The sequence below is a fragment of the Lynx rufus genome, unplaced genomic scaffold (assembly GCF_022079265.1).
Source record: "Lynx rufus isolate CCGP_SWC_20201006 ecotype Redwood Valley unplaced genomic scaffold, mLynRuf1.p SCAF_9, whole genome shotgun sequence".
In the NCBI taxonomy this organism is placed as follows: domain Eukaryota; kingdom Metazoa; phylum Chordata; class Mammalia; order Carnivora; family Felidae; genus Lynx; species Lynx rufus.
Window position 1 is genome coordinate 66,160,647 of NW_025814897.1, and position 11,857 is coordinate 66,172,503.

The following is an 11,857-nucleotide window of genomic DNA, read 5'->3' on the forward strand; positions in this document are numbered from 1 at the left end:
CTTCAAACCCTTTGTCCCGGCCGCCGGAAGTGCCCGCGAGTGATTAGTTGGCGTTTCGCAGCGAATGGTGATTCAGCTTACTGACTTCACCATTTCTCCAAGCGGCTGTCTTCACTCTGTCGGGTTTAGATGTTTCGTCTGAAAATGTTGAAAAATACAAAGCCTGAAGCGAACCGATCGAGTTTAAGGAAAGTTAAGGATCAGAGAGGAGCTATAACCTGGTGAAGGTCACAGGATGGCAGAAAAGGGTTTAGAAGCTTTCCCATTGCCTCACCCTGTCGCCCCTCACTAGCAAACCCAGGTCACCTCATTTAGCTTTTTCTTTCACTGAGCCCAAACGTGCCGTTGTTGACTGTTAACTTTTTCCACACTTAAATCTCAGAACAGTGTTCAGCTTACTGGTGAGTGTATTGGAATTTCCTCTTGAGAGCAACTTGGCAGTCTGTATAAAATACTGTTCCTATCCAGTAATATTTCTAAGAAACTATTTCATGGAAGTAAGGATACACAGGGAGTTATTCCTAACAGCATTATTTATTAGTATAATGGTAAATGTGGAAGCAACCTAAAAACCCAACGCTAAACAATAGTTGACTAAATTATGGGAGCTTATTGAAGGGAACTGTTCTATGTACACAACCTCTGCCTACTTGCATTAACACCTTCAGAGGCACCTGGGTGGCTCAGTCGGTTGAGCGTCCGGCTTGGGCTTAGGTCATGATCTCACAGCTCATGAGTTTGAGCTCTGTGTGGGACTCTGCTGACAGCTCAGAACCTGGAGCCTGCTTCTGCTTCTGTGTCTCCCTCTCTCTCTCTGCCCCTAACCCACTCGCATTCTGTCTCTCAAAAATAAATACACGTTAAAAAAAAAATTTTTTTTTAAAAGAACTTCAGTGACCACTCTAGGAGGTAGCTCCCCATTTTATTTCCTTCATGATCGTCATTAAAAGGAATTATTATTTGGGTTATTTGTTTACTTGTTCATTGTCTGCCACCTCTACAATGTAAGGGCCTTGTCTTTTTGTTCACCATTGTATCCCCCAGCAGCTGACAGAATGCCAGCATCTAAGTGGGCATTCAATAAATTCGCTGAATAAATGTTCAACCATAGAAAATTATATTTATGAAGAGATTAATAATGTGGAAAATGCTTATTCAAAAATTCAAAGAAGTGGGGCACGTGGGTTAAGCTACTGACTCTTGATTTCAGCTCAAGTCATGATCTCATGGTTGGTGGGATCAAGCCCCCAGTGCAGAGCCTGCTTGGGCTTCTCTCTTCTCTCTGGCCCTGTCCTACTTGTGTGCCCACACTAGCACACTCTTTCAAAATAAAAAACTTTAAAAAAAAGAAAAGACAAAAATTCAAAGAAGTATAAAAAACAAAAATATGAAATACTTAAGAAAGTAAATTTATATTTTTAGGATAAAGTATTTTTGTTTTGTTTCTGTATTTTTATTTATTTTTGTGATGTAATCTCTATGCCCAACTTGGGGCTCAAACTCATACCCCTAGATGAAAAGTCACATGCTCCACCCACTGAGCCAGCCAGGCATCCCAGGATAGAGAGTCTTCAGTAAGATACAACGATTTTTTAGCATTTGATACATTTTATTACATAAAAGAGTTAAAAGTATAACAAAAGCACCAAAAGAAAAAAAAAAAAACCCAAAACCCAGGAATAGACTGAGAAAAAATATTGCCACGTAAAAAAGAATTACTACAAATTGGGGGGGTGCCTCTCTGGCTCAATCCATGGAGCATATGACTCAATCTTGGGGTCATGAGTTCAAGTCCCATATTAGGTGCAGAGATTAATTTAAAAATTAAATAATTACTACAAATTAATAACAAAAGCACAACTCAACAGAAAAGCAAACAAAGGATATGAATAGTCAGTTCTCAGAAGAAAAAGTTAAATAGCCAACAAATTAGGAAAAGATGAACAACCTCATTAATGCCGTGTGATAACACTGACTGAAAGGTACATAGAATGCATTAGCAGAAGAGGGGTAGCTAAATTAGAGTGGGTTGCAGTGAAGGTCTCTTAGGTAGAATGAATATTAAGCTGATTTAAAGGACGAATAGGAAGGGTGCCTAGGCGGCTCAGTCAGTTGAGTGTTCAACTCTTGATTTCAGCTCAAGTCAGGACCTCAGGGTGCCAGATAAAACCCCTGCATGGAGTCTACTTAAGATTCTCTCTCTCCTTCTTCCCCTCTTCTCCTGCTCACAAGCTTGTTCTCTCTCTAAATACAAATATAGGATGGCTAGGAATTAGCAAAAGAAAGCAGAAGGAAACTTGCAAAAGCTGGAAGCTACTACTAATCTCTGAAAAATAAGTGCAAGCAAAGAGTGGGAGAATGGAAAGAAATGAGATGAGAGAGATAAGACAAAGGACTTGTCACAAAGTGCTGGAAGTATGAACTTAATGCTCAAGGATACCTGAAGTCATTGAAGAACTTTTAACTGGAAAGGGACATATTAAGATTAGTATTTACAAATCTTATTCTGACTACTCGGTGATAGAATTGAGGAGTGTCCCAATAGCAGCAGAAAGACAAGGTAAGAAATTATTTTTTGTTAATTATTTATTTTTTAATTTACATCCAAGTTAGTTAGCATATAGTGTAACAATGATTTCAGGAATAGATTCCTTAATGCCCCTTTCCCATTTAGCCCATCCCCCCCCCACAACCCCTCCAGTAACCCTCTGTTTGTTCTCCATATTTAAGAGTCTCTTATGTTTTGTCCCCCTCCCTGTTTTTATATTATTTTTGCTTGCTTTCCCTTATGTTCATCCGTTTTGTACCTTGAAGTCCTCATATGAGTGAACTCATATGATATTTGTCTTTATCTGGCTAATTTCACTTACTGTAATACCCTCTAATCCCATCCATGTAGTTGCCAATGGCAAGATTTCACTCTTTTTGTTTGCCCAGTAATACTCCATTGTATATAATACCACATCTTTTTTATCCATTCATCCATCGATGGAAATTTGCGCTCTTTCCATACTTTGGCTATTGTCGATAGTGCATGTGCCCCTTCGAAACAGAATACCTGTATCCTTTGGATAAATATCTAGTGGTGCAATTGCTGGGTCGTAGGGTATTTCTGTTTTTAGTTTTTTGAGGAATCTCCATACTGTTTTCCAGAGTGGCTGCACCAGTTTATATTCCCACCAGCAGTGCAAAAGAGATCCTGTTTCTCCGCATCCTCGCCAACACCTGTTGTTGCCTGACTTGTTAATTTTAGCCATTCTGACAGGTGTGAGGTAGTTTCTCTTTGTGGTTTTGATTTGTATTTCCCTGAGTGATGTTGAGCATTTTTTCACGTGTTTGTTAGCCATCCGGATGTCTTCTTTGGAAAGGTGTCTATTCATGTCTTCTGCCCATTTCTTCAGTGGATTATTTGTTTTCTGGGTTTTGAGTTTGATATGTTCTTTATAGACTTTGGGTACTAACCCTTTATCAGATATGTCATTTACAGATATCTTCTCCCATCTGCCAGTTGCCTTTTAGTTTTGCTGATTGTTTCCTTCGCTGTGCAGACGCTTTTTATTTTGGTGAGGTCCCAATAGTTCATTTTTGCTTTTGTTTCCCTTGCCTCTGGAGACACGTTGAGTAAGAAGTTGCTGCGGCCAAGGTCAAAGAGGTTTTTGCCTGCTTTCTTCTCGAGGATTTTGATGGCTTCTTGTCTTACGTTTCAGTCTTTCAACCATTTTGAGTTTATTTTTGTGTATGGTGTAAGAAAGTGGTCCAAGTTCAGTTTTCTGCGTGTCGCTGTCCAGTTTTCCCAGTACCACTTGCTGAAGAGACTGTCTTTATTCCATTGGATATTCTTTCCTGCTTTGTCAAAGATTAGTTGACCATACCTTTTGGGGTCCATTTCTGGGTTCTCTATTCTGTTCCATTGATCTGAGTGTCTGTTCTTGTGTCAGTACCATACTGTCTTGATGATTACAGCTTTGTAATACAGCTTGAAGTCCAGAATTGTTATGCCTTCTTCAGCTTTGGTTTTCTTTTTCAGGATTGTGTTGGCTCTTTGGGGTCATTTTTCTGGTTCCATACAAACTTCAGGATTGTTTGTTCTAGCTCTGTGAAGAATGCTGGTGTTATTTTGATAGGGATTGCACTGAATGTGTAGATTGCTTTGGGCAATATCAACATTTTAACAATATTTATTCTTCCTATCCAGGGGTATGTAATCTTTTTCCTTTTGTGTGTGTGTGTGTGTGTGTGTGTGTCCGTGTGTGTGTCTTCTTCAATTTCTTTCATAAGCTTTCTATAGTTTTCAGTGTGTAGATTTGTCACCTCTTTGGTTAGATTTATACCTAGGTATTTTATGGGTTTTGGTACAATTGTAAATGGGATCAATTCCTTGATTTCTCTTTCTGTTGCTTCATTGTTGGTGTATAGGAATGCAACCGATTTCTGTGCATTGATTTTATATCCTGCAACTTTGCTGAATTCATGAATCAGTTCTAGCAGTTTTTTTGTGGAATCTTTTGGGTTCTCCATATAGAGTATCTTGTCATCTGTGAAGAGTGAAAGTTTGACCTCCTCCTGGCCGATTTGGATGCCTTTTATTTCTTTGTGCTGTCTGATTGCAGAGGTCATTAAGAAATGTAACCCATAAAACAGAACCAAATAAAAATTCTGGAATTAAAAAACACAATATCTGATATTAAAAATTCACTAGATGAATTTAACATCAGACCAGACACCATTGAACAAAAGACCAGTCAGTGACCCTGAAGACAGGGCAAAAGAATCTGTCAAACTGTAGCACAGAAAGAAAAAGGCTGAGTCTAACATAAGCCTAATTAGAAATTCAGAAAGAGAGAGGAAAGAATTAAAGTATCTGAAGTACTTTAAGAAATAATGGCCAATGTTTTTACAGATTTGTTGAAAAAAACATAATAAGCCCAAAGATCAAAAAATTCATTGAACCCCAAGCAGGATAAACATAAAGAAAAACATAGTTAGGTATATCATATTGATACTGACAGTCAAAGATAAAAAGAAAATCTTTGGAACAGCCAGAGGGGACTTGGGGGAAAAGACACATTTCATTCAGGGGAACAGCAATAAAAACAAATGTGGACTTATTATAAAACATAACGCAAATAAGAAGAAAATGGAATGACTTCTTTAAAGTGCTTAAAGAAAACAAAACTGTGAACTGAGAATTTTAAATCCAGCAGAAATATCTTAAAATATAAAGGTAAAATAAGGATATTTCAGTTTAACGAAAGATGAAAGATTTGTCATCAGCAGACTTGGAACATAAGAAATGTTGTGGGAGGGGCACCTGACCTAGCTGACCTAGCTCAGTCAGTTGAGCATCTGACTCTCAATTTTGGCTCAGGTCATGATCCCAGAGTTGTGGGATTAAGCCCTGTGTCAGTCTCCCTGCTGAGCATGAAGCCTGCTTAAGATTCTCTCACTCCCTCTGCCCCTCTCCCCTGCTCACTCTCTCTCTCAAAAATAATTATATATATAAAAATATATATGTATGTATATATTTATATATATATAAAATTTTCCTTCTATATAGAAGGAAATGCAGATCTACAGAGGAATGAAGAGTGCCCCAAATGCTAAAACACAGGTAACTATAAAAGAACTTTTACTCATATAATTTTTAGAAGATAATTGGTAATCATACATTATTGGTGGGAGTTTTAAATGGTACAGTCACCACTTTGGAACAAGGTTTGGCAACTTCTTATAAAACTAAATAAACACTTACCTTATGACCCCTCAATGCCACTCTTAAGTATTCACCCATCAAGACTGAAAACAAGTGTCCACAAAAAGAGTTATACACAAATATTCGTAGCAGCTATAATCACAATAGCTAAAATCACTGGGAACAAATGGTGTGAGGACAGTGTCCCTGAAGTGGGGTGGGCTGGCATAGGGTGTCAGAGCCCAGACAGAATGAGGAGGCTGGTTTGGCATAGAAGTTTAAAACCCAGGCAAGTGAAGAGAGTGTCCTTACAGAGAGGCAGCCCATTCCAAGTTTTCAGAACCCAAGCCAGGTTTGACAGAGGTCCCCAAGACTACCCCCAGGTTCAATGATTAACCAGGACCCAGCACATAGTCATACTCATGGCTAGGATTTATTACAGCAAAATGATACAAACCAAAATCAGCAAAAGGAAAGGTACATGAGGTAAAGTCCAGAGGACACTAGATACAAGCTTCTGAGGGTTCTCTCTCCCAGTGGAGTCATACAGAACATGCTTAATTCCTCCAGCTACAAATTGTGACAACATGTATGAAATGTTGTCTACCAGGGAAGCCTATTAGAGACTCAGGGCCCAAAGTTTTTGTTGGAAGTTGGTCATATAGGCACTCTATGCCTAGCCAGAATCCCAGATACCCACAAGGAAAGCAGTTTGTTCAGTATAAAGCATGTTATTTATACAAACAGTTGGGACACAGTGAGCCACCCTTCTCACGGGAATGCTGAAACCCTCCTGAAATCCAAGTTACCAGACGCTAGCCACAGGCCAACCTTTCAAGCAGGCTCTTCTATGGAGAGCAGTCTCAGGTCTGCTATATTAACTCTTCTCTGCTCACCAGGTGACAAGGTTATCCCTCAGAAGCAGCAGCTCAAACCAGGTTTTCAATGCCAAAGGAGGATGAGGAGAGTGTCCCCACAGGAGGCAATGATGGCACAAGAAGTCAGAGGCAAAACTGGGTAAAAGTGCCTCCATGTAGGGCAACCTGGTGCAAGGTGTCTGTTGGAGTTCAAGTGGGATAAGGTGGGCATCTGCACAGGAGAGAGAGGGGTACAGGAATAAGAGATTGGTTACAAACTAGTAGATCGATAAAAAATAAGTAATAGTATTAGGAATAATAGAAGCCTGGATTTTCTTACCAGTATTAGAAACACGGAAAGGTAGAAAAGTGGAATGAAACCCGTGATGTTGGATTGAAATTGGAGGTATTGGTGCAAAATCATAGTTTTCAGTACATGGATAGATGATAGGTAGATCAATAGATGATGGATCGATGTAGGAATGAATATAAATATAAATAAGTGTGTCTACTAAAAGGGCCTGGGGGTAGGAGTGCGTGGCTCACTCAGATGGTAGAGCATGTATTTTTTTTTAAATTTTTAAAAAATATTTATTTACTTTTGAGAGAGACAGAGACAGAGCTTGAGCAGGGGAGGGGCAGAGAGAGAGGGAGACACAGAATCCAGGCTCCGAGCAGGTTCCAGGCTCCGAGCTGTCAGCACAGAACCTGATGCAGGGCTTGAACCCACAGACGGTGAGATTATGACCTGAGCTGAAGTCGGACGCCCAACCGACTGAGCCACCCAGGCACCCCTAGAGCATGTGATTTTTGATCTCAGGGTCATGAGTTTGACTCCCACACTGGGCATAGAGTTTACTTAAAAATAAAATAAAATAAAAAATAAAAGAGCTTAGGGGCAATGACACCCAAAAACAATCAATATACTTAGTGTCAAGATCTTGGTTCTAAATAACATTCTCCATTTCTTGGAGAAATGGCTGATTGCAAGTTTGAGGCATGGAAAAATACAAGTGAGACTGGAACATCTTGTGCAAGAAACAAGGAAGTGCTCAAAGAATGACAGGGACATATCAAAGGGACTCGAGCAAGCTTGAAGAAGCTCTAGTGATGAAATCGCATGTAATGTGAGCTGCAAAATAAATAATGATATTTTAACAGACTATAGCCCATCAGATAAAATATGAAATTATGAATTTATATTAATAAAAAATCAGGGGCATGTAGGTGGCTCCATCGGTTGAGTGTCTGACTCTTGATTTCAGCTCATAATTCCAGGTCATAATTCCAGGGTCATAGAATTAAGCCTGACCCTGCTCTGAGCTTGGGGCCTGCTTAAGATTTCTCTCCCCCCACCCCCTCTCTCCCTGTGCTCCTCTCCCCCACTCATGTGCTTTTTCTCTCTAAAATGAAATAAAAAATAAATAATTTAAAATCAATGAATAAATTAAAATTTTGATGAAAATATAATATTTACATAGTTTCAAAACACCATAAAATATGATTAATTACAAAAGGAGAAAGTAACTTTATATATCATATCAACAACTGCTGGTAACAATTATGAAAGAAATAAATGCACACATCACAATTATAGCTGAAGATTTTGCAATTCATTTCTCAGTAACTAACAAAATAAGATCTTCTGTATCCTGATTGTGACATTAGTTATGTAAATCTGTTTATTTGCTAAAATTCATAAAACAGCATTGCAAAAACTCAGGATAATTAAAATAAAATAAAAATAATACATACACATGTATATTAGAAAGAGTGGCAAAGTCAATTAACAACCTGATTTTACACCTTAAGGAACTAGAAAAAGAAGAGCAAACTGAGTCCACAGCTAGCAGTAGAAAGAGAACAATGGCGTGGAGGCAAAAACAAGAGAATAGAAAAACGACATGAAGAAAATCAACAACACCAAAAGCTGGTTCTTTAAAAAAGATCAACAAAATTGACAAATTTTACTTAGGTTGACTGAAATATAAAGTGAGAAAAACCACATTACCAAAATCAGGAAAGAAAGTAGAACATCACTACAGATTTTACAGAAATAAAAAGGATTATAAAAGAATATTATGAACAATTCCCTTCAGGAGAAGAACCGGATGGCAGGGGAACAGTGATGTTTTACTACTTGAATTTTATCCTGTGTGCACGAATAATATATTTAACCAATAACAACAAACTTCTGAGCACAAGAACAGATCAAGAAGAAAATAATAATTAAAATATAAATTATTCTTACTGTATTCTCTAAAGTTTTTGCAATACGCTTGTGTCACTTTCATGATTAAAATAAAAATAATTTTTAAATGTTAGTAATGTCCATGTGCATACAATTTTGGCTGTCTATCTTTAACTTACTATCATATCAAGTCTTACCTCTTCTCAGACTAGAGAAATTGAGTGAAAACAGCATCTTCTCCTTGGCTGGTGAGCGGGAACTGGAAACCCTAAGCTTTGCATTCCCAGGTGAGGAGACCTCAGTCTGAACTGGGAATGGAAGTAGTTTAAGAAACAGAAAAAGAAGAGTGGTTTCTCAGGGAGCCAAAGAAGGAGGATTGGTCCTAAAAATAGATTGGAATGTGGTGGCTGGACTCAGGCATTTAGAACTAATTTTTAAGTCCCAGTGTTCAGGCAGCTGTCAGACAGGGCAGGCCAAAAGCCAGCAGGATCAGGTCCCTGGAAACCAGCTGGTGAAGTTGGAAAGAAGAAGCAGGCAATGAATGTGGGGTAGGCAGGGTCAGTACCTTCAAATACTGGCACAGCAGTGAGTTCTGTCCCCAGACTGGGTGGGGAAAGGCCTGGGCTCCAATGAAGAGCAACTAGCCAGGTCAGACTCTCTGGACTGACATCACTCTTATGCCCAAAGAATGTAGGCAGCTCAGACTGCCTTTTCATTTATGCTGGCTGGAAAGAGTGCAGAATGAGTCCAAATGGTTCAAGGCTTTGAGGGTTGGCCCTCTGGCCCACTTCCGTCAATGCTATTTGCCCAGGCCAGTGAAGAATCCTGGTCTCCAAAGAGTCAAGAGTATCTGAACAAATCAGAATAACTCTTTTATTTTTAAAAAGTATTTATTTTTTCCATAGGACATGTCATTGATCATCATTATATGGCATACTTGTGTGGACTATTTTGTTTTGTTTTGTGGTGCTTCTCCAGTTGGAATGGAAGTTCTGTGAGAACAGGGCACTTTTTCTGCTTCATTCATTGCTGTGTTCTCAAAGCTCAGAAGAGTGGCACAAACAGTTGCTCAGAAGACTTTTTAAAATATGTTTATTTATTTTTGAGAGAGAGAGAGGAGGAGGAGGGACAGAGAGAGAGGGAAACAGAGGATCTGAAGCACTGACAGTACAAAGCCCAATATGGGGCTTGAACTCACGAACTGTGAGATCATGACCTGAGCCGAAGTCCAACACTTAACCAACTAAGCCATCCAGGAACCCAGGGAAGATTTTTGTCGAGATACAAAAAAGTATCATGGCCAACAGCTTGTCACAAAAAGTTCAAATAGTAAAGTTCAAAATGAAAAATTAAGTGTCCTTCACCATGTCTCCATCTAATTCTACCCCCTTAAGATAACCATTATAACATTTTGGTGTGTACAATACTAATCCTAGAAAAATCTGTCTTGCTCATTTCTGCACATCTTAGGCAGACCACAGTCCCTGGCCCATAAGAAGTACTTGATAATAACTACTTGAAAATTCACTGAATGGGTTATAAGCAGTCTTAGGGTTGGGAAGGGGCAGCCAAAAAAGGGCTGGCCACTACAGGCTACTTCCCCAAACAAGTTAGGGTGAGTTCTTTGAATTAGGTATTCAGCTATACATCACTAGTATTGAGGAGAATGCCTGAACACTCTACCAATTATTTATTAAGCACTTAGTCAATGACCCACCCACATACTGGGTAGACAAATTTGATTCTTCAAATACTTCTGGCTTCTTTGAATAAGACTCTTTGCCCTATTTAACTGGTCCAGTGCCTTCCTACCAGAGCATGTTAGCCCCAGGACAGAACTCCCATCCCAAGGGGCTCTCTATATCTCTTGGCTGTTGGCAAAACAAAATGAGAAGACCCTCCCATAGGCCAACAGACACAGATAACCCAGGCTTATGCCCAGCATGTCTGGATGGAACACTGCCCAGTTAGAACCTCTGAGAGACAGAGATCTGTCAGCATCTCTTTGTGAGGGTGTCTCAGGGGATTTGTCTGAGTGCCAGCTTCTCTGTGGAAAATGCAATCAAAGCCAGAAAAAACCAGCAACTCAGCCACACTGAAAATACAATATTGAAGCATTAAGCTGGAATGTGACAATTTACAGCTGTCACACCACACTCACTAAGTGAAATCACATTTTGTGCCAGATTTCCAAAGGCATAATCATATGAAAACTATTTTTATTGCCTTGATGCACGGTTAAAAGTAGTTTACCACAAATGTAAGAAAGTCTACTATGGGATCTCTGTTGAGGAGTATAAATACGGAGAGCAAAGTAGTTGTTTTCTACTTTACTTCAGGAAACATTTAGTTATAAATAAAGTGATGCAATGAGCACAGAAGAGTGATTTAGGGTGGATTCTTTGCTAGTCAATAACATCATTGAATCAATAAAATGGAATCAAATTGTAGAATTTACCTTCATTATAGGAAAGCTTCTTAGTAGGCCTGGACTACAATTTGGGCTTCAGTTCACCTTTATTTTCTTCTTGACTTCTGCATATTTCCCTACAAGCCTTTTAACTTCCAGAAGTTAAACACAATCTTTCAATCTCACACTGTACTTGCCATCGGTTTCTGTCAGTGAGGGTTGGGGGGAATGAAGAGGGGACTCATAATCTCAGTATCCAAAACATTAAAATTGCCAAATAATTCCCAGGCCCTTGTGCCTGCTAGTTCCTTGGCTGGAGAGGCTCTTTTCCCAAATCTTTGAGTAGCTGCCTCCTCGTCATTCAGGTTTCAGTCAAATGTCGGTCGTTCCTGACTATCCTACTTGCTATTACTCTTCTCATCACCCTGCTTCATGACACTTGGTCTTGTTGTCCTCATATCATGTCACCTGAAATTTTATTATTCATCTGATTATTGTCCGTTTCCCTAGGTAAGATCTAAGCACCATGAAAGCAAGCACCTTGTCTCCCTTGGTGACCACAGTATTCCAGCACTGCTTGGTACACAGCAGGATTTTTATAAATATTTATTTATAATTGAATTGGTGGTGGTTCACAGATGGCAAGCAAGTGACTAAGAGAAAGAGCTTTGGAAGGGTGATTTATTTAAAGATTTAAAAAGAAAAAT